This window comes from Schistocerca serialis, chromosome 10 (assembly GCF_023864345.2).
Source record: "Schistocerca serialis cubense isolate TAMUIC-IGC-003099 chromosome 10, iqSchSeri2.2, whole genome shotgun sequence".
NCBI classification, from domain to species: domain Eukaryota; kingdom Metazoa; phylum Arthropoda; class Insecta; order Orthoptera; family Acrididae; genus Schistocerca; species Schistocerca serialis.
The window spans coordinates 202,018,882-202,043,795 of record NC_064647.1 but is presented as its reverse complement, the minus strand read 5'-3'; positions in this window follow the sequence as shown (position 1 = coordinate 202,043,795).

The following is a 24,914-nucleotide window of genomic DNA, read 5'->3' as shown; positions in this document are numbered from 1 at the left end:
TTTAGTACTGAAAGGCAGCGTGGAGGCTAAAAATCGTAGAGGGAGACCAAGAGATGAATACACTAAACAGATTCAGAAGGATGTAGGTTGCAGTAGGTACTGGGAGATGAAGAAGCTTGCACAGGATAGAGTAGCGTGGAGAGCTGCACCAAACCAGTCTATGGACTGAAGACCACAACAACAACAAACATCTCTAGGTCCACTGTTTCCGGTATGATAGTGAAGTGGAAACGGGAAGGGACACGTACAGCACAAAAGCGTATAGGCCGTCCTAGCCTCGTCTGTTGACTGACAGAGACCGCCGACAGTTGAAGAGGGCCGTAATGTGAAATAGGCAGACATCTATCCAGACCATCACACAGGAATTCCAAACTGCATCTAGATCCACTGCATGAACTATGACAGTTAGGCGGGAGGTGTTCGAGCGGCTGCTCATAAGCCACACATAACGCTGGTAAATGCCAAACGACGCCTCGCTTGGTGTAAGGAGTGTAAACATTGGACGATTAAATAGTAGAAAAACGTTGTGTGGGGTGATGAATCATGGTACACAATGTGGCGATCCGATGGCAGGGTGTGGGTATGGCGAATGCCGGGTGAACGTCATCTGCCAGCGTGTGTAATGCCAATTGTAAAATTCGGGGGCGGTGGTGTTATGGTGTGGTCGTGTTTTCCACGGAGTGGGCTTGCACCCCTTGTTGTTTTGCGCGGCACTATCACAGCACAGGCCTACATTGATGTTTTAAGCACATTCTTGCTTCCCACTGTTGAATAGCAATTAGCGAATGGCGATTGCATCTTTCAACACTATCGAGCACCTGTTCATAACGCACGGCCTGTGGCGAAGTGGTTACACGACAGTAACATCCCTGTAATGGACTGGCCTGCACGGAGTCCTGACCTGAATCCTACAGAACACCTTTGGGATGTTTTGGAACACCGACTTCGTGCCAGGCCACACCGACCGACATCGATACCTCTCCTCAGTGCAGCACTCCGTGAAGAATGGGCTGTCATTCCTGCAGAAACCTTCCAGCACCTGATTGAACGTATGCCTGCGAGAGTGGAATCTGTCATCAAGGCTAAGTGTGGGCCAACACCATATTGAATTCCAGCATTACCGATGGAGGGCGCCACGAATTTGTAAGTCGTTTTCAGCCAGGTGTCCGGATACTTTCGATCACATAGTGTATTTGTACACATTTTTCAGCTATATCTCTAGCGAATTTCGTCCTGCACTTTCGCTTTCACGCAGCTCAGTGACGTCATATCTAGACTATGTGTTGTACAACGATATAATTTTGCAGATAAATTTAGCGGCATATGTGGATACTGTCTGAGAAATGTGTTGCGAACAGAATTAGTAACAAAGAAGTAATAAATTTAAACGTTATGCATTATGCGGTAGTTCTCCACGCATATCACAGTTTGTCACATCATATCTCCTGAACAATATGTCGTACAGTGATATAATTTTACGCGTACATTCAGCGGTATATTTGAATACTGTCAGAAAAAGGTGTCGCGAATAGAGTCAGAGACAAAGAAGTAATAAGTTAAAACGGCATGCTTGACGCGGCGGTTTTATTGCACGAGCAACAAAAATGTAGTTAGCGATAAACTTTATTCCTTTCATCGTTTTGTGAGGGTTGTCAGGGGAAAAGTTTCGAAAAGGCTTGAAATTACATGTGAAGTGTGTTGCAAGATTTTAAGTGCTCTCGTTCTGAATTATTAGTTGAATGAAGCCTGGATATCCGTGTGAGGTGGGCTACACAACTTTTGCATCCCCACTCCTTTGATAGGCTGGTGATTGTTGCCGAAACAGAGCTTCTTTCAAGACAGTACGTTTGGATGAAATCGATCCACTTTAAAGTTCCACGTCTATGATTCTGCTGTGTGCATACACAGACTCTTAATGTCAGATATTATTATCGCGAGTTGTGGCGGGCGAGCAGTGTCGATGTTCAAACAACGTCTTTCGGCTTACAGATTTGGAAATTTATGGTTCGTTCCTGTGCGACCAAATTGCTGAGGTCATCACTCCCTGGGCTTACACACTACTTAATCTAACTTAAACTAACTTACACTTAGGACAACACACACACACCCGTGCCAGAGGGAGGAGTCGAACCTCAGACGGGGTGGGGGTGGGGGGGGGGGGGGGGGGGGAGCCGCGAACCGCCACAGGCGCCTGAGACCACGCGGTTTTGGCTTACAAATGTAAGTTCCTTAGTATGTATTTCAGTGTGAAAGATTCGTCTGTGGCTCACTAATGCTCCCACACTACTCGTCGGGAGGTCTTACAAGGGGAGGCCGCCAATTGTGAAATTCAGATTCGATTCATACTGCGCATAATAAAAGCTCATGGCCAGAGGTGTAATGCGGCAAAGCACCAAGATGCACTTCTCAGCCGTTGTCGAGAAAATCAACAGTTAAAAGAAACCGTTGCGGTGAAATACTCTCTACGATTAAAAATTTTCTACAGCGTCGTGGCGCAACGGTAAGCGGTCGGGTTCGTAACTCGAAGGTCGCCGGATCGAATCTCGCGCCATGCAACTTTTTTTTATTATTTGTTTTTTTGTAATTCAAATGTACACACACACACACACACACACACACACACACACACACACACATATATATATATATATATATATATATATATATATATATATATAATTCCCGGCAATAAGTTGCAACAATTATGCATATAATAAGTTGTTGAAAGTCGTTTGTCGTGGGAAAATAATACTTGAAATAAAACACAATATCACAAATAATATTCAAGTGGATACAATTCATTGAAAAGTTCTGTATACACTCGCACATAATTAACAATTAGTGACCAGAAGTAGCTGGAGTATCGCACGAACCAAAGTGATAGTTATCATAGAAACACGGAAAGCAGAAAACAGCACGGCACCGAGCACATCTGATAAACGATGCGTTTTTACAAGAACAATTGTTTTTTAAATTATCTGTTGGGAAACACACCTGATTGACATTCTGAAAAATTGTTCTATCGTTCGTCAGGTTTGATGCATACCACGCGTATCGTATCATGTCGGCAAAAATTGGAGAAGACAATTGGTGGTGGACGATGGATTGGATTTTTATACAATCATCTCTGGAGTTGATGTCACGGTTTCGCTCGATTAAAAAAGCACAATTTTGAAGGCGCTTGATCAAATTTTTCACCTGTCGGTAAAAATACACGTCACACGGTTGGACGAGAGGAGTGCACTTTGGAGGAATGACTTTTATAGTGCACGTTGGTAACTTCTTATCGTCCTGGAACATCTCATTGTATAACGCCGGCTTCGTTTGCCCACCCCAAGAGTCGATCAGAAAGTGAAATTGTTTCTTTTGTACGTATGGTATATACATTTGAATTACAAAAAACAAATAAAAAAAAGCACGGCGCGAGATTCGATCCGGCGACCTTCGGGTTACGAACCCGAGCGCTTACCGTTGCGCCACGACTCTACAGAAAATTATTAATCGTAGTGAGTATTTCACTGTAACGGTTTCTTTAACTGTCGATCTTCTCGACAACGGCTGAGAAGTGCATCTTGGTGCTTTGCCACATTACACCTCTGGCCATGAGCTTTTATTATGCGCAGTATGAATCGAATCTGAATTTCATAATTGGCGGCCTCCCCTTGTTAGAGACCGTAAGAGCATTGCCGTCCAATTACTCTGGATTAAAGAACACCATGGTACTCTTCGTAATGAAACTGTTTATCGCCTTTCCAAGAGGTGTACTAGAAAGGTCGGTTACGCCGAACGTCGATCCCCTATATGAATCTCACATCGACGATAGGAAAGGCTGCTTATCACGCTTGGAACTGTGAATCGCTGAGCGGGGTAGCCGCGCGGTCTAGGGCGCCTTGTCCGTGCGCCCCCCCCCCCCATCCCCCCTCCTCCGTCGGAGGTTTGAGTCCTCCCTCGGACATAGGAGTGTGTGTTGTCCATAGCGTAAGTAGTATGTAGGCTGAGGGACCGATGACCTCAGCAGTTTGGTCCCGTAAGACCTTACCACAAATTCCCAAGTGTGAATGGCATGTCTCTCAGCACTCTAGGGGCGCCCACCTGGTGGCCATAAAACCGAACATCTCCTCTCGACGACGCTTTGCCTCGGTGTCGCCTTGTAGACGTCACGTGACTTCTATCGTTCACTTGAGGATAAGACACGGGTGTTACCCCACATACTTATATCGGTTGAATATTATCACGCCTGGACACTGCAATAAGGATACGAGGGCAGTTCAATAAGTAATGCAACACATTTTTTTTCTGAAACAGGGGTTGTTTTATTCAGCATTGAAATACACAGGTTATTCCCCAATCTTTTACCCACACAACACTATTTTTCAACGTAATCTCCTTTCAATGCTACGGCCTTACGCCACCTTGAAATGAGGGCCTGTATGTCTGCACGGTACCATTCCACTGGTCGATGTCGGAGCCAACGTCGTACTGCATCAATAACTTCTTCATCATCCGCGTAGTGCCTCCCACGGATTGCGTCCTTCATTGGGCCAAACATATGGAAATCCGACGGTGCGAGATCGGGGCTGTAGGGTGCATGAGGAAGAACAGTCCACTGAAGTTTTGTGAGCTCCTCTCGGGTGCGAAGACTTGTGTAAGGTCTTGCGTTGTCATGAAGAAGGAGAAGTTCGTTCAGATTTTTGTGCCTACGAACACGCTGAAGTCTTTTCTTCAATTTCTGAAGAGTAGCACAATACACTTCAGAGTTGATCGTTTGACCATGGGGAAGGACATCGAACAGAATAACCCCTTCAGCGTCTCAGAAGACTGTAACCATGACTTTACCGGCTGAGGGTATGGCTTTAAACTTTTTCTTGTTAGGGGAGTGGGTGTGGCGCCACTCCATTGATTGCCGTTTTGTTTCAGGTTCGAAGTGATGAACCCATGTTTCATCGCCTGTAACAATCTTTGACAAGAAATTGTCACCCTCAGCCACATGACGAGCAAGGAATTCCGCACAGATAGTTCTCCTTTGCTCTTTATGGTGTTCGGTTAGACAACGAGGGACCCAGCGGGAACAAACCTTTGAATATCCCAACTGGTGAACAATTGTGACAGCACTACCAACAGAGATGTCAAGTTGAGCACTGAGTTGTTTGATGGTGATCCGTCGATCATCTCGAACGAGTGTGTTCGCACGCTCCGCCATTGCAGGAGTCACAGCTGTGCACGGCCGGCCCGCACGAGGGAGATCAGTCTTGCTTGACCTTGCGGCGATGATGACACACGCTTTGCCCAACGACTCACCGTGCTTTTGTGCACTGCCAGATCACCGTAGACATTCTGCAAGCGCCTATGAATATCTGAGATGCCCTGGTTTTCCGCCAAAAGAAACTCGATCACTGCCCGTTGTTTGCAACGCACATCCGTTACAGACGCCATTTTAACAGCTCCGTACAGCGCTGCCACCTGTCGGAAGTCAATGAAACTATACGAGACGAAGCGGGAATGTTTGAAAATATTCCACAAGAAATTTCCGGTTTTTTCAACCAAAATTGGCCGAGAAAAAAAATGTGTTGCATTACTTATTGAACTGCCCTCGTACAACAGCAGTAGCATATCTTAACCCATCATATTGGCAGCTTCCAAGTACACGACTGCATAGTAAGATCGCCTCCCTACCAGTGTTCTTGTTTTACTCCCCCGTTTTGATAAATATAATTTGCTCAACAGATTATTTGGAAGCTAACTGTATTCAAATTTAATTTATGAGTTGCAGAGGTCTTCATTTTCACATGGCATCAGTGCAGGTCGTAATCCGGTGTGTAACCTGGTTTTTTAATTTGTGAATATTAAATTTTCATTATTGCTCTCTTGTGCATTTTATGTCACTGTTCTACTGGCGCTATTGTACATACCGTAGGTTGCATTGTGTCTGTCATTTTAGGTTTCCCTTTTACATATGTCTGTCTGTATGCTACATTTCTCATATTGTTATATGATGTTATTTGCAGTTTTGTTCTTCAGCTACTGTTGGTCTTATTGTACAGGGTGTATCATGATTAATGGCGTAAATGCATGCAGTTGAAAGTACACAATACTAGAAGCAAAAAGGTCTCAGTAAACATAGGGTAGTAAATGCATACCTCAAGAGTTACGAGCAATTTTTCATCTTCGATACTGTGAAACAAATCTCTTCTACTGTAAGTTCTTTGCTTTCCATATTTTATGAGGTGGTAGTATGGATCAAAATAATAAAAAATGTCCAACAAACATATGCTATAAAACGCATACCTTAAAAATTATGAGCACTTGATTATTAGTAGGGTTGTGTTTCAAAGTAGCAAAGATGAACAAATGCTTATAGCTCTTAAGTAATGCATTTTATAGCACATGTTTACTGAACTTTTTTTCTTGGTTTGGTCCATACTACCAGTTCCTAAAACAAGGAAAGCAAAGAACGTGCAGTAGAAGAGATTTGTTTTCACAGTATAGAAGATGAATAATTGCTCGAAGCTCTTAAGGTATACATTTTCGACTCGATGTTTACTGAGACTTTTTTGCTTCTAGTATCGTCTACTTTGAACGGTACGCATTTACGCCATTAATTTTGATACCCCCCTGTATATTGTACGGTGTTTGTTCATGTTTTGACTTTTACTATAAGAGCGTATGCATGTTTGTCGTAATGTTGCTGTATAGTGCTGTTTGTAATTCTGCTCCAGTGTCGTTGTTATCGCTGTCGCCAAGCTGTCCGCTGTTCGTCTAATTGCGCTTTTGTTTTAGTTTAAGCGTGTGTTTGTATGCTAACTTCGTAATTTTGTGGTATTTTGCTTTTTTGTGATTGTGTTTCTTTGGCATTTTATAAGCGTCGTTGCCTATACGATCCTTGTGACTCAAAGCCAAAATAAAGAAATTAAAAGAAAACATACTTTCCGGGAAGTGTGTCCAAGGCGCTCATCCTGATAAGAGTTAGTTAATTATTGAAAGTATGCGTAGTACAACTGATGAAAGCTATCATATCCTCTGCCATTCTATACTTTTGTGACAATTTGAATTAATTAATTTATGTTATTACAAACCGTCTCTGTTCTGTCATATTTGGCCTAATACTAAATCCCGATTGAAAACGGTCTGCTACAGCCGCTTGGTAGTCTTTCAGATAGTAGGCTGGGAAGATGACTAGAAAAAGGGCACGGAAATAAAACAAACATGGGGGGGGGGGTCCTGTTACAATGACGCTGGCCACAGTGCCAGCTTACGTACGGAAAACTGTCCACTATGTAAGACTGTAGAAAAATGCATGTAAATTCAATATATTATTTTCTTTTTCACTTAAAAATATTTGGTGCATTGTCTTATAATACGATACTGGCCATTAAAATTGCTACACCAAGAAGAAATGCAGATGATAAACGGGTATTCATTGGACAAATATATTATACTACAACTGACATGTGATTACATTTTCACGCAATTTGGGTGCATAGATCCTGAGAAATCAGTACCCACAACAACCACCTCTGGCCGTAATAACGGCCTTGATACGCCTGGGCATTGAGTCAAACAGAGCTTGGATGGCGTGTACAGGTACAGCTGCCCATGCAGCTTCAACACGATACCACAGTTCATCAAGAGTAGTGACTGGCGTATTGTGACGAGCCAGTTGCTCGGCCACCATTGACCAGACGTTTTCAATTGGTGAGAGATCAGGAGAATGTGGTGGCCAGGGCAGCACTCGAACATTTTCTGTATCCAAAAAGGCCGGTACAGGACCTGCAACATGCGGTCGTGGATTATCCTGCTGAAATGTAGGGTTTCGCAGGGATCGAATGAAGGGTAGAGCCACGGGTCGTAACACATCTGAAATGTAACGTCCACTGTTCAAAGTCCCGTCAATGCGAACAAGAGGTGACCGAGATGTGTTACCAATGGCAATCCGTACCATCACGTCGGGTGATACGCCAGTATGGTGATGACGAATACACGCTTCCAATGTGCATTCACAGAGATGTCGCCAAACACGGATGCGACCATCATGATGCTGTAAACAGAACGTTTTGCCATTCATGGACCCAGGTTCGTCGTTGAGTATACCATCGCAGGCGGTCCTGTCTGTGATGCAGCGTCAAGGGCAACCGCAGCCATGGTCTCCAAGCTGATAGTCCATGCTGCTGTAAACGTCGTCGAACTGTTCGTGCAGATGGTTGTTGTCTTGCAAACGTCCCCATCTGTTGACTCAGGGATCGAGACGTAGCTGCACGATCTGTTAGAGCCATGCGGATAAGATGTCTGTCATCTCGACTGCTAGTGATACGAGGCCGTTGGTATCCAGCACGGCGTTCCGTATTACCCTCCTGAACCAGCCGATTCCATATACTGCTAACAGTCATTGGATCTCGACCAACACGGGCAGCAATTTCGCGATACGAGAAACCGCAATCGCGATAGGTTACAATCCGACCTTTATCAAAGTCGGTAACGTGATGGTACGCATTTCTCCTCCTTACATGGGGCATCACAACAACGTTTCACCAGGCAACGCCGGACAACTGCTGTTTGTGTATGAGAAATCAGTTGGAAACTTTCCTCATGTCAGCACGTTGCAGGTATCGCCACCGGCGCCAACCTTGTGTGAATGCTCTGAAAAGCTAATCATTTGCACATCATAGCATCTTCTTCCTGTCGGTTGAATTTCGCCTCTGTAGCACGTCATCTTCGTGGTGTATCAATTTTAATGGCCAGTAGTGTATGTAGATTCATAATGTGTAAGTGGTAAACTTCTACCAATAACCATGGTTTGGTGAAAAGTGAATTTCTCTTTGGCCACGTTACACCCCCCTCTCCCTCCCACCTTCCCAGGTGTCGCCACACAATGTCAGTATCGGCTCTTAAGGAAAACAAAAGTTGCTTGTGAGTGAAGGCGTCAATTGCCTTCTGAAAATGTAGAAATATGAAATCAACTTCTTTTATAAACACACCTCTGCTTGTTGATTACTGATTTATTGTTAATTATTAGCATTGCATGGCAGTTCATTAAGCATAATCGACGGCAATGTTACTGTTAGTTGAGTATTTCCTTTGTTAGGGCCGATTTTTTGATAACAGTAGCAGAATTGAGGCACGCGATTCGGACACTTCGGCTTTTGCGACTGTAATAAAAGCCTTATTTAGACCAAACACGTTTCACTTTATTTCAAAGCATCTTCAGTGCTCACTGTAACAATTTGATTTTTCGTTACAAATCTGACAGGATCGTACGCAGTTCTCTTGTTTTACATTACTCGTACTGAACAGTATTAAATTAGAATGGTTACTCGCGAGTTTTTGCACTGCATTCCTGATGCTTTTCCACGCATACGTCATTTGTTTTGTGATCTGTGATTGTAAAAGCTACTGTTTTTGTCGCAAATGATGGAATATAATCTATATTACTTGCGTTACTGCGACTGCGAAAGAAAGAAGGCCTAAAACAAATAAAAGCAGCACGTATAACTTCAAATTTCTTGTATGCTTAAGTCTTGGACGGCATTCCCTACTTGTAAACTGCTGTTCAGTGTTACTACCACACTTAGCCCGAAAGGGGACCGTAAAGTTCGATTTACTACTCGGCTTTCCTTTGAATTCTTCGTGCGGTCGAGTTTTCATGACCGACTGGATTCATCGACTTGCTTTAACGAGTCCAACACTGGCGCCCACCCAGAACAAGCATCTACATCTACATCTACATCTACATGGTTACCCTGCAATTCACACTTAAGTGCCTGGCAGAGTGTTCGTCGAACCATTTTCATACTACTTCTCTAGCATTCGACTCTCGAATGGCGCGTGGGAAAAAGGAACACCTAAATCTTTCCGTTCAAGATCTGATTTCTCTTATTTTATTATGATGTCAACAAAATATTTTTGCATTCGGAAGAGAAAGTTGGTGATTGAAATTTCGTAAATAGATCTCGTCGCAAAGACCCGCCTTTGTTTCAGTGACTGCCACCCCAACTCGCGTATCATATCAGTGACACTCTCACCCCTATTGCGCGATATCACGAAACGGGCTGCCATTCTTTGCACTTTTTCGACGTCCTCCGTCAATCCTACCTGGTAAGGATCCCACACCGCGCACCAGTATTCCAGCAGAGGACGGACAAGTGTAATGTAGGCTGTTTCTTTAGTGGGTTTGTCGCATTTTCTAAGTGTTGCCGACAAAGCGCAGTCTTTGTTTCGCCTTCCCCGCAATATTATCTATGTGGTCTTTCCAATTTAAATTGCTCGTAATTGTAATTCCTAGGTATTTAGTCGAATTGACAGTCCTTAGATTTGTGCGATTTATCGTATACCCAAAATTTATCGGATTTCTTTTAGTACCCATGTGGATGACCTCGCACTTTTCTTTGTTTAGTGCCAATTGCCACTTTTCGCACCACACAGAAATTCTCTCTAGATCATTTTGTAAGTGGAATTGGTCATCTGATGATTTTACTAGGCGGTAAATTACAGCATCATCTGCAAACAGTCTAAGGGGGCTGCTCAAATTATCACCTAGATCATTTACGTAAATCAGGAACAGCAGAGGGACTATGACACTACCTTGCAGAACGCCAGATATCACTTCTGTTCTACTCGATAATTTACCGTCGGTCACTACGAACTGTGACCTCTCTGAGAGGAAATCACGAATCCTGTCACAAACTGAGACGATACTCCATATGCACGCAATTTGATTAACAGTCGCTTGTGAGGAACGGTATCAAAAGCCTTCTGGAAATCTAGGAATATGGAATCAATCTGAGATCCCTTGGCGATAGCACTCATTACTTCATGGGAATAAAGAGCTAGCTGTGTTGCACAAGAACGATATTTTCTGAATCCGTGTTGGTTATGTACCAATTAGTCATTTTCTTCAAGGTGATTCATAATGTTCGAGTACAGTATATGCTCCAAAATCCTACTGCAAACTCAGGTCAGTGATATGGGTCTGTAATTCAATGGGTTACTCCTATTTCCCCTTCTTGAATATTGGTGTGACCTGTGCTACTTTCCAGTCTTTAGGAACAGACCTTTCATCAAGTGAACGGTTGTATACGATTGCTAAGAAAGGCGCTATTGTGTCTGCATACTCTGAGAGGAACCTGATTGGTATACCATCTGGACCGGGAGCCTTGCCTTTATTAAGTGATTTGAGTTGTTTCGCAACACCTAAGATATCTACTTTTATGTCATTCATGCTAACAGCTCTTCTGGTTTCGAATTCTGGAATATTTACTTCGTCTTCTTTCGTGAAGGAATTACGGACCGCGTTACTCATTGTTGAGTCCAGAGATGCTTAACTACACACTGTTGTACCTCACAGAGTGTCTTTTCTCGTATATATTGAGATACAGCAATGGTGACTGATAAGTGGATAAGTCCCGGGTTTTCGTACTTCCTGTAGAAAATTAGGTAAGCAGTTGATGTTTCCGAGGCACCAGGTTAACCATCCTGCAGGCGTGCCTACTGTTGTCACAGGAGCAGACGCGCGTTGTAAAATTTACAACATGGTCATCTGTCAGTAAAAACAAACTTGTCTTATACACTCCTGGAAATGGAAAAAAGAACACATTGACACCGGTGTGTCAGACCCACCATACTTGCTCCGGACACTGCGAGAGGGCTGTACAAGCAATGATCACACGCACGGCACAGCGGACACACCAGGAACCGCGGTGTTGGCCTTCGAATGGCGCTAGCTGCGCAGCATTTGTGCACCGCCGCCGTCAGTGTCAGCCAGTTTGCCGTGGCATACGGAGCTCCATCGCAGTCTTTAACACTGGTAGCATGCCGCGACAGCGTGGACGAGAACCGTATGTGCAGTTGACGGACTTTGAGCGAGGGCGTATAGTGGGCATGCGGGAGGCCGGGTGGACGTACCGCCGAATTGCTCAACACGTGGGGCGTGAGGTCTCCACAGTACATCGATGTTGTCGCCAGTGGTCGGCGGAAGGTGCACGTGCCCGTCGACCTGGGACCAGACCGCAGCGACGCACGGATGCACGCCAAGACCGTAGGATCCTACGCAGTGCCGTAGGGGACCGCACCGCCACTTCCCAGCAAATTAGGGACACTGTTGCTCCTGGGGTATCGGCGAGGACCATTCGCAACCGTCTCCATGAAGCTGGGCTACGGTCCCGCACACCGTTAGGCCGTCTTCCGCTCACGCCCCAATATCGTGCAGCCCGCCTCCAGTGGTGTCGCGACAGGCGTGAATGGAGACGTGTCGTCTTCAGCGATGAGAGTCGCTTCTGCCTTGGTGCCAATGATGGTCGTATGCGTGTTTGGCGCCGTGCAGGTGAGCGCCACAATCAGGACTGCATACGACCGAGGCACACAGGGCCAACACCCGGCATCATGGTGTGGGCAGCGATCTCCTACACTGGCCGTACACCACGTGATCGTCGAGGGGACACTGAATAGTGCACGGTACATCCAAACCGTCATCGAACCCATCGTTCTACCATTCCTAGACCGGCAAGGGAACTTGCTGTTCCAACAGGACAATGCACGTCCGCATGTATCCCGTGCCACCCAACGTGCTCTAGAAGGTGTAAGTCAACTACCCTGGCCAGTAAGATCTCCGGATCTGTCCCCCATTGAGCATGTTTGGGACTGGATGAAGCGTCGTCTCACGCGGTCTGCACGTCCAGCACGAACGCTGGTCCAACTGAGGCGCCAGGTGGAAATGGAATGGCAAGCCGTTCCACAGGACTACATCCAGCATCTCTACGAACGTCTCCATGGGAGAATAGCAGCCTGCATTGCTGCGAAAGGTGGATATACACTGTACTAGTGGCGACATTGTGCATGCTCTGTTGCCTGTGTCTATATGCCTGTGGTTCTGTCAGTGTGATCATGTGATGTATCTGACCCCAGGAATGTGTCAATAAAGTTTCCCCTTCCTGGGACAATGAATTCACGGTGTTCTTATTTCAATTTCAGGAGTGTATTATATTATATTATATTTATTGAAGAAAGCAGTTCATATTCACTGTCTTCAACATTTATAACAAAAGGTTTTGCTCTTGTAGTTCTTTAAATAATAATTTAGCCAGGTTTTCTGACATATGTTCACTTTCATAACACCTTTCACAGACAATTTGTTTGCGAATTAACTCCGGCAAAGTTCAGAAAAATGAAAAAGTAGCCACCGGCCATCACCTTGAATTGTTGAAATGGAGTATCAGGCACACATTTTAGCTACAACGTCAGCTCCACCTTTTGTCATGTTGTACTCAATTATGATTTCAGGTTTGTGTGCTTTTTCATCGGCTGTTGCCATGTCATGCACAGCAGACACAAGTATGATAGCTCAGATTTTACAAGGAACATATGAAACTAAGGTCTTATCCTACTGAAATTCAAACATTGCACTTTCAATTTCTTTTGTTTTGTTTCCGGAAGAATTTCACGTCTGTTCTTCCTCATTGTACCAATGCAAGTGACAAATGGTTCAAATGGCTCTGAGCACTATGGGACTTAACATCGGAGGTCATCAGTCCCCTAGAACTTAGAACTACTTAAACCTAACTAACCTAAGGACATCACACACATCCATGCCCGAGGCAGGATTCGAACCTGCGACCGTAGCGGTCGCGCGGTTCCAGACTGAAGCGCCTAGAACCGCTCGGCCACACCGGCCGGCTGCAAGTGACAGTCTTCTGCAGTAAATATTCAGAAAGGAAGTAGCTTGTGTACCAATTGTCAGTTGTAAGGTTCCTGTTAGAATTTTCTATAGGCACGACGTATCTTTTCACTATGTCCTCGAGGGTATTAGATAGGTACCCGATATTGTCCTTTGGTTGCATGCCGCAATAAACCTCAAAATTACTGCAATAAAATGTTTTTGAATCACACTGAGCAAACATTTTTGTCCCATATTTAGCTGGTTTATTGGGTATGTACTGAATCCATCTACAGCAGTCCATGTAGGAGTGAAGCATTTCATCTATCTTGGTGAATTCAACAGGCTGTAAAAACACTGAAAGCAGCAGAAGGATCCAATACTGTACTAATTGTAACCAACATATGATGGCATCTTCTTCAAAAAAATCCCGGACACAGCCATTATTTTGTCACTTTATTACCTCTTTTGCGCGAGAATTCATGTGTGTCTCGCTGTTTATTTATGTAGATATTTGTATAGTTTACGATTTCATCAATAATGTCAAGTTCAATTACTTTCAAAAAAGCGCTAACTTCATCAGTTATAGCCATCACCTTTCTCTTCGGATCTGGTGGAATTTGCACAATGTTTTTTCTGTTGGTTTTTTATGTTTTAGCACATTCGCTTTTACACCACTGTGAAGCTTTGTCTTTTCAATAAAAAACCGTCGTATATCTGCTGTCTCTCCAGGATCATCACCATCCTCACCTTCAAGTTCAGATGCATTGCCATGGTCCTATTCAGTGTCTTCATCACTCAAATCTACTTTACTTTCTTCCAAGTCTGAAAAGTCTGGATGGACTTTATCATCACCTTCTGAAGGGGTGCTGCTCGATTTTCGCGACCCTTGGGACGTGGCGCCCGATGAGACCCTGCTGTCGCCCATCACATCTCACGAGTTGACATCGGTTTTTGCACGAGGAGGACTAAACAAATCGCCAGGGCCAGACGGTTTATCCCAGGAATCCTATCGCACTTTTTATGACTTCATGGGCGACAAGTGGCTCCACATGCTTCAAGAACTGTCTCCACGGATTTCAGATACGGCATCCTGATCCCAGTACCGAAACCGAATGGTGGTTGTAGGTGGCAGGACTATCGCCCACTCGCACTCCTCTACGACGACTACAAGATCTTCGCCCGCATCATCCGCGCGCGTCTCCACACCGCTATCGGGAAAGCCATCCACAGCGATCAGGTGGTCTCAGCGACATTCGTACAGCGATAGGCGCATAGCATGAAGTGATAGCATTGACAGCAGCCTGCAAAATATGGGGCGCCCTTGTCGCATTTTTAAAATGTGACTACGCCTATTCAGGCTGTTTTAATTTTATTTCTAGACCATGCCCTCGTAGACAAATTATAGATTCAGTTATATCTTCTGACGAAGGTTCAATTATTTGGGCTGAAACCTAGGTAAAGGTTTGTTTCATTACCGCAATCGACGCTGATAGTTTATTACATATTAGATTATTGTTGTGTCGGTAGCTGGGCCGACACCGTGAAGTTTAGATGGCTGAAAATGCAAGCTACACTAACGCTGTAGCCGATAGGGCACGCACGGCTAAAGCAGACGGGCGTGAAGTCTGGAACATGAGAACTTATAAATGAATAAGAAGGAAAGTATGTAGATGCTTATTACTTATCTTTTTATTAGTCCTTGGAATACATCTCTCTTGAATACTCGTAAGCTATAGGCACTGATACAAATGGCGCCTTGCTAGTTCGTAGCCATTAACTTAGCTGATGGCTATTCTGTCTCTCGGCTAATGAGAGAGAAAGGCTTCGTACATCTGGTCGGTAGCTAGGTCCTCATACAACTGGGCGGTAGCTAGGTTCTCATACAACTGGGGCGAGTGCACTCTCGTATCACGAGACCTGCCTTGGTGGTGGCGCTAGGTCTGCGATCACAGTGGCGACACGCGGGTCCGACATGTACTACATGGACCGCGGCCGATTTAAGCTACCACCTAGCAAGTGTGGTGTCTGGCGGTGACACCACAATTATCACGATTGCTGACTGTGCTGCCATGTTGAAAGTACAAAAATGTTTTATGGTAACTGACCAACTGCTGGGTCCATAACACAACTGACAGGGGCTTGAGACATGCCTGCTAGTTCCTAGCAACAGCTGAAAAAGAGCTTTTTCCAGGGGGTGAGAGTGGGGGGGGGGGGGAGACGTTTTTCTTGATTAAGGCGTCAATTTGATTCTGTTCTTTCTTTTTTTGTGGCTTCACTAAATTAGTTTTAAACTGAAGTAGATCTAAATGTTAAAAGGGTTGTAACACATTTACAACCCAGTAACGACACTGATAAGTTTTAGTAAGCAATCTTTTAATTCGTCTGCCATTTTCTTTAGCAATTTGGAATGTGTGTGGGGCTTTTCGAACCTGTTCTGCAGTATAGTCGTGATTGGTGCAATACATGATGGCCAGTTGCAAAGAAAAAAAATCCTCAAATTTTCTCTACGGAAATACATTATTTCTAAATAACATACTTTTTTATTTATCTTATTCATGTGTATTTCGATTACAAACGGCCTTAGAACTAAATATGTAGTCTGTGCAACTATAAAACTTTATTTATTCATCTATAGTTATCTTTTCAATCAATAATCAATATTTTTAATAAATGAAGACAAAAAACTTATAGGTATTCTTCATACTTTCTCTCCTACACGATCTTATGTATAAAAAAAGTCAGGCGCTGAAGTTTAAGAAAATTTGGCCAGAAGCCTGGGACAATCGCCTCTCGTGATGGGGATCATTAGTAGACAAATGAACGTAATAGCCGCACCAAACTACACTACACATACCTCAATACACTACATATACCTCAATGCATGTATATAGAACTAAGACCACGAAGTACCATTGCAAATATAGCTAGATTTACTTAAAAAGGTTGAGAGAATATTTAAAAAAAGAAATTTCTGAGGGAAATTCTGGCAAACTAAGTAGAGGATGGCGCAAGAAAAGCCAGCCCCGAGTACAGACTGTTCGACAGTTTCGCACGAATTGTTGTCCGCTACGAGCAGATACAACAACAACAAATAGATAACCATATAGAAATTGATAACAAAGAAACAAATATAAAACGTAGTCGCAATAGCTCCGAAACAATAGATGACAGTTGGTGCGCGACAATAAACAGTCTGGCATTCGGGGCCCGGTTTTCGTGAGCCACCCTGTACTTATGGAAGAATCATGTACGTGGCTGCCGTAACAGAAGCATTCCTCTCGTCATATCGCCACCAAAAACTGTACAGCATATGAAGGGTGTCTCAAGAGTCTATTTTGAAATTTTTAAGCCAAAAGATCCGAAATCGTGGAAAGTGGCGTGGTACAAACTGAACGACAGGCAGACAAAACTAACAAATGCATATCGAATCATCCCAGACGCCTCTTTGAAGTTGGGAATGAAGTAGTTTAACGATATTTACGCTTAGAGTTAAGTTAAAAGCGAAATGGGTTGTTTTAAAGGTTTGAAATTATCGAAAATAATTTTTGACAGGCTTTCCGTACAAATACTCCACTGTGGCGTCGTACAAATACAGTGACAATTTTATTGAGCTATGGGGCTTACGCCGATTTCAGCGATTAGATTTTATTTTATTTTTTATTTGGTCCTGTTGATTACATATTGCACAGAGGGTGCACTTATAATATAGGACAAGTCAAGTGAAATAATGCAAAATTATGTGAGCATTTTATATATACCATACAAATATTTTCTGTGAACGAGTGATTCCAGACTACATTAGAACCTGCATTTTATGGTGCAAGTTCAAGTAAATGCTTAAAATAGCAGAATGAATGGAAGTACACATTTTTATCCTAGTGCCACAAAAAAATTATAAAATTTACATTTTGTCGTTATGAAAAAAATTAAAATACAAAATTTTTATCTTCATAACACTTAAAAGTGTAGAACAAATGCTAGCACACATGTTAATCTATGATATAAATAAATTTACGTTATATCACTATAATTTATGTTAGCAGTACACAATTTTGTCTTCATGACATATTTTTCATTCTTCTATTTTTACTTAAAACGAGCCGGCCGCTGTGGAAGAGCTGTTCTATGCGCTCCAGTCTGGAACCGCGCGACCGCTGCGGTCGCAGGTTCGAATCCTACCTCGGGCATGTGTGTGTGTGATGTCCTTAGGTTAGTTAGGTTTAAGTATTTCTAAGCTCTAGGGGACTGATTACCTCAGATGTTAAAAGTCCCATAGTGCTCAGAGCCATTTTTGTACTTAAAAGGATGCCTTGTTACTCTAGGAATTCATCCATTTTACAATAAGTTTGTTCTCTGACTGATGATGTTAGCTTCCTTTTGAATACCAGCATGATATCAATTTCTTTTTGTATACTGATGGAAAGCCTATTATATACTTTTATTCCTGACTCAATTGCTCCCTTATGGACTTCATGGAAATTTTTCCCCTGTCTTGTGTTATGCTTATGAATGTCACAGTTTTTCTGAAATAATTCCTTGTCGCTGGCTGCAAACATCATCAGTGAGTATATATATCACGAAAGACTTTAAAGAGACCTGTGCAGGATGTTCTGCTAGAGACCCCACACATTAATCTCACTGCTCGTTTTTGCAGTTTGAAGACTCTTTCAACTTCTGTAGCATTTCCTCAGAAGATAACACGATACGGAATGGAAATACGCAAAATATAACAAAAGCATATTTCTGTGTTAACAGGGTGAGAAACAGATTCCAGGGATAAACTTAATCTTAACTTAATCTTAATAGCCCATCAGAAATTAATAAGTTCAGATTTCCGCGAACGGCTACCTCCTATTCTGCTCGACGGTACTCCAACACCATATCAGAAAACAGTGAAGAACTTGGGTGTAACTTTGGATGAGCATCTCAACTGGGCGGAGAATACAGTCGCAGTGTGCCGAATGACGTCTGCTTGTCTCTATGCTCTCAAAAAGTTTCGGAACATATTTCCACAGGACTTGAAACGCCAGCTCGTGCAAGCACTCGTTCTACCGAACCTCCACTATTGTGATGTGATTCAACAAGGCATGAGTAGTGAAAACAAAAGACGGCTAGAGCTAACCATGAATGCCTGTGTGCGTTACACCTGCAACATTCGCCGATATGATCATGTTAGTGCTTCATACTCCGAGCTAGGGTGGCTGAGGCCGGACAAATTGCGTGACTACCACACTCTATGTCTACTCCACCGACTCCTCGTCGCGCAAGCACCCCAGTACCTTGCTTCAGAAATTAAAAACCTGTCATGTCATTATAATCGAAACACGAGGTCACTCTTATTTGGTATCCTAACTGTGCCCACTCACAAAACAAAAACTTTTGCAAACTCCTTCTCAGTTGCCGCTGTCCGCCTCTGGAACAAACTGCCCCTTACCTTGCGCAAAATTCGATCTCCTGCTGCTTTTAAGAAGAAGTTGAAGCATTTCCTACTATCATCCTCACAAAGTTCTCCACAAAATTAATGTACAAGGACAATCCCCTCATCTGTCAAATAGCAAAGCTAGCGTCTCCTACCTTGTTCCTGAGATGCCTTCCTCTTCATCTATCTCTATTAGCCATGCAATCTTCTTTTCCTTTATATTTCCTTAATTATGTTTCATCATGTCTCTATTCTTCTCCTCCCTTCACCATGAGACTCCCTCATACTCCCTGCTGCCAGCACTCCTATCTAAAATCTGTCTCTTCAATAATGTCTAATTATAACAGTACTTGTGACCTAAGAACATAAACTCTATATGTATGTATTTTTCCAGGTGTACCTTTCAAATTGTTTATTTCACTTTTTTTACTGGATGTAGTTTAACATGCCTACTAAAACATATGAATGTAAAATAAGTAGAATGCCTGGTTAGATGTAAGAGGGGGCCTGATGGCCCTAATCTTGCCAGGTTAAATAAATAAATAAATAAACACGATCTGCTTTTTCACCAGCTGATCAATTTACTCTCTTCATCTTAGCTGGCTGTCTATCTGGATGCCTAGGAAATTGTATGCGTTGTTTCATAAATTTTTTGGCTTTTGATCTCGGTTTCAGCAACCTGAAGTTTTTTATTTATTGCCAGATGATGATAATGATGATGATGTTTGGTATGTAGGGCGCTCAACTGCGCGGTCATCAGCGCCCGTACAAAGTCCCACGTTTTGCACAGTCCATTTTCTTTTCATAATTCAATCTAGTCACTCTCATAAATTATGATGATGATGATGAAATGATGAGGACAACACAAACACCCAGTCCCCGGGCAGAGAAAACCCGGTACCCCGTGATCTAGAGGTACCAACAGCCTTAATGTCTGATACTGTATAATGTCACTAGAACGTGCAGCCCAAGCAAGAATACAGGACACCAAAAACATCCGCTTACTCAGTCTAGAAGCAGCCATGAAATTACTCAATGCAAAAATCTTGCCAATCCTGGCCTATGGGATGGAGGTTATATGGGACCAGCTGACAGAAGAAAATCTAGAAACACTAGAAAAGGTAAAATCGACTTATCTAAAAAGAGCACTATGTCTCTCAAAGACAACAAGATCTAGACTAGTGTACCTACTAGCGAGAGAGACATTCCTAATTGAAGACATCAAACTTCGATATATGATGCCACACACCAGGGCTTCCAGAAAGCAACTGAAGATCACGGAGGACAAAAGAGAAAAAATATGGCCGGAGTTCTATGGCACAGAAGCAATGACGGACCGCTCATCCACAGCACCAAACTTCGAGCTGCGACATGTCATAACTAGAGTTTCTATTCCCGGCTTTCATCATCTAATTTGCAAAAACAACACCTATCACGACACAACCACAATATGTGTATGCGAACTGTGTAACGAAGTCTGTGAACGATATCACACAGAACTGTGCAGTAAAGGAGTGAAATCGATAAATGAATATGCAAAAATGTAAAATGTAAATGTAAAATGTTAAGCAAAGTAACTCTATATGGCTATTTGGCTGCAATTTTATTAAATGGTTCAAATGGCTCTGAGCACTATGGGGCTTAACTTCTGAGGTCATCAGTCACCTAGAACCTACAACTACTTAAACCTAACTAACCTAAGGACGTCACACACGTCAATGCCCGAGGAAGGATTGGAACCTGCGACGGTAGCAGGCGCGCGGTTCCAGACTGTAGCGCCTAGAGCCTCTCGGTCGCTCTGGCCGGCTAAATGTTCAAATGTGTCTGAAATCGTATGGGACTTAACTACTATGGTCATCAGTCACTAAGCTCACACACTACTTAACCTAAATTATCCTAAGGACAAACACACACACCCATGCCCGAGGGAGGACTCGAACCTTCGCCGGGACCAGCCGCACAGTCCATGACTGCAGCGCCCTAGACCGCTCGGCTAATCCCGGGAGGCTTTTCATTAAATAAAAATGTAATGTTACTTTTTGAAAAATTCAGGGTTAGGCTATTTGTTGTGAATCACTTGTGTTCTTGGTTAGTGACTGTCAGGGCTGTGTCCTGCATGGCGGAGTTGGGACTCTTGATCAGAATACTCGTGTCATTAGCAAACATGCAACCGCGACTGTTTTTGCTCTGTCGTTAATTGAAGGGCTTATTTCAATAGTGGTACAAGTCCATTTTTGTTCATTCTGAGATACAGAGTCCAAAAGTTAAATGTGCGCTGAAGAACCTGCAGTTGAGATACAAGAAATATTCAAGTATTTATTCTTGACTATTCAAGTATTTATACTTGAGTATTTCTAGTATCTCAACTGCAGATTTTTCAGCGCCCATTTAACTTTGGGACTCTGTATCTCAGAATCAACAAAAATTGACTTGTACCACTATTGAAATAAGCCCTTCAATTGTAAATGGTTGATCATTAATGTAGATCAGGAAAATCAGTGGCACACTCCGCGTTTTCTCTGTAACTCAATTGTAGGCAACTTTGACTATTTTAGTGAATGTTCGATGATACCAGTACAGTGGTTCCAGTCGCCATACCATCTTGGCGTTCATTTCCCTCTCGCTTGAAAGGGCCTCTCCCGCCGTGTGTGCTGGCCTTGGGTTTTTCCTAACGCAGCCGTCTGTCCGCGTACCTTCCGTATTTCGGCAGGCAGCTTTGTTCACGCCGCGCCGCGTTCCAACCCTCATGACTCATCTTGCCCGGCCATGCAGAGCAAGAAGTCACCTCGCCTCTGCTCGCTGCGATACGGTTCCAACTAGTGAACCGCGCCCAGTCACCGTCAGCGATTTCGTCCAAATGTATGGTGTATCAGGCGAGGCTTAAAGTATAGACCGTCCATGATTAAAGTTCCAGTTTCAAAACGCTGTAGAAATACAACCACTGATCGGAATAACGTCAAATTTGAGCAGCGTATTATTGATGGGAGGGGAAACGCCAGGAAAAAAAAAAAACAGAGGCTTAACAAAAATTTTACCAATAAGCGCCGCAGATACAAATGACAGATGAATCGCAATTCGATGGCTATGCTTTGAGTTGCACTTTAGACCATCCGTACCGTTCAGCGTACATCTACATCTACATCCATACTCCGCAAGCCACCTGACGGTGTGTGGCTGAGGGTACCTTGAGTACCTCTGTCGATCCTCCCTTCTATTCCAGTCTCGTATTGTTCGTGGAAAGAAATATTGTCGGTATGCCTCTGTGTGGGCTCTAATCTCTCTGATTTTATCCTCGTGGTCTCTTCGCGAGATATAAGCAGCAGGGAGCAATATACTGCTTGACTCCTCGGTGAAGGTATGTTATCGAAACTTCAACAAAAGCCCGTATCGAGCTACTGAGCGTCTCTCCTGCAGAGTCTTCCACTGGAGTTTTTATCTATCATCTCCGTAACGCTTTCGCGATTACTAAATGATCCTGTAACGAAACGTGCTGCTCTCCGTTGGATCTTCTCTCTCTCTTCTATCAACCCTATCTGGTACGGATCCCACACTGGTGAGCAGTATTCAAGCATTGGGCGAACAAGTGTACTGTAACCTACTTCCTTTGTTTTCGGATTGCATTTCCTTAGGATTCTTCCAATGAATCTCAGTCTGGCATCTGCTTTACCGACGATCAACTTTATATGATCATTCCATTTTAAATCACTCCTAATGCGTACTCCCAGATAATTTATGGAATTAACTGCTTCCAGTTGCTGACCTGCTATATTGCAGCTAAATAATAAAGGATCTTTCTTTCTATGTATTCGCAGCACATTACACTTGTCTACATTGAGATTGAATTGCCAATCCCTGCACCATGCGTCAATTCGTTGCTGATCCTCCTGCATTTCAGTACAATTTTCCATTGTTACAACCTCTCGAATACTACAGCATCATCCGGAAAAAGCCTTAGTGAACTTCCGATGTTATCCACAAGGTCATTTATATATATTGTAAATAGCAGCGGTCCTACGACACTCCCCTGCGGCACACCTGAAATTACTCTTATTTCGGAAGACTTCTCTCAATTGAGAATGACATGTTGCGTTCTGTTATCTAGAAACTCTTCAATACAATCACACAATTGGTCTGATAGTCCATATGCTCTTACTTTGTTCATTAAACGACTGTGGGGAACTGTATCGAAGCCTTGCGGAAGAAGAAACACGGCATCTACCTGGGAACCCGTGTCTATGGCTCTCTGAGTCTCGTGGACGAATAGTGCGAGCTGGGTTTCACAAGATCGTCTTTTGCGAAACCCATGCTGATTCTTACAGAGTAGATTTCTAGCCTCCAGAAAAGTCATTATACTCTAACATAATACGTGTTCCAAAATTCTACAACTGATCGACGTTAGAGATATAGGTCTATAGTTCTGCACATCTGTTCGACGTCCCTTCTTAAAAGCAGGGATGACCTGTGCCCTTTTCCAATCCTTTGGAACCCTACACTCTTCTGGAGATCTACGGTACACCGCTGCAAGAAGGGGGGCAAGTTCCTTCGCGTACTCTGTGTAAAATCGAACTGATATTCCATCAGGTCCAGCGTCCTTTCCTCTTTTGAGCGATTTTAATTGTTTTTCTATCCCTCTGTCATCTATTTCGATATCTACCATTTTGTCATCTGTGCGACAATCTAGAGAAGGAACTACAGTGCAGTCTTCCTCTGTGAAACAGCTTTGGAAAAAGACGTTTGGTATTTCGGCCTTTAGTCTGTCATCTTCTGTTTCAGTCCCATTTTGGTCACAGAGTGTCTGGACATTTTGTTTTGATTCACCTACCGCTCTGACATAAGACCAAAATTTCTTAGGATATTCTGCGGCAAGGTCGCACCACATCGGATAAGAAATACTGGTTTTTAAGTGTCCTGGGGCCAAAAATCAGATAAAAAGCGAAATGACATTGGCTTCTAGTTGTCGTGGGAGACTTATCCGAGACATGTTCAATGCACAGTATTGTCATAGACAGACATGATTGGAGACAGTGGTTCTTACATAAAATAAATTGTTCATAGAGTACAGCAACCAGTCACAAACTGGTTTTAGGTCACCTTATTCAAAAGTACCGTTATCGGTTTCGAATTTTTACAAATGCGTCATCAGACGGTGTTTTCGTGCTTTCGTCAATACAGATTATACAATGATTTCCTTTGAGTTGCCCGAGGATGAACAATAATGAAATTACAAACGTGTAGCCAAAATGGTTTTGCGCCATGTATTTGTGATGTCCATCTGGTGCATTTGTATTACCAGTTTTGTCGAAATGAAATTCATTTTCAAGCGTACTTTCACTGTCACAAGCGTTGCACTGCATTGTAAACCACTCGGGAGCGGGGGGGGGGGGGGGGGGGGGACCTTCGGTCACAAAACGAATTTTCGACGTACATGTTTTGATTTATACGAAAACAAATCCTGAGCTTGCAAAGTACATGAGTGTCACAATGATACAAAGATACGTCTTTTCTTGGCGGGGGGAGGGGGGGGGGGTAGGAAAATTACTGTTATGTTAGACTGAAATAGTATTTTACGTGGAATCTAGGGCACTATTTTATACAACGAAGAGATACAAGTGTGGGAAACAATTGTGTGATTTCTTATGTGCTATTTGTACATCGATGATGATAATACATCAGAACTTATTAGTATTTAGTACCATAAAAAATACTGAATTTTGTTGGAACGTACAATATTGTAAGCTTTGTTATTGATCTGCAGATAGGTGTACAAATTATTATTTACATTGGGGCACAGAATGTATTTCTGTTTCCTCTAATATATTCATAGTGGCCCCTATTTGTGCTGGCTGCCCC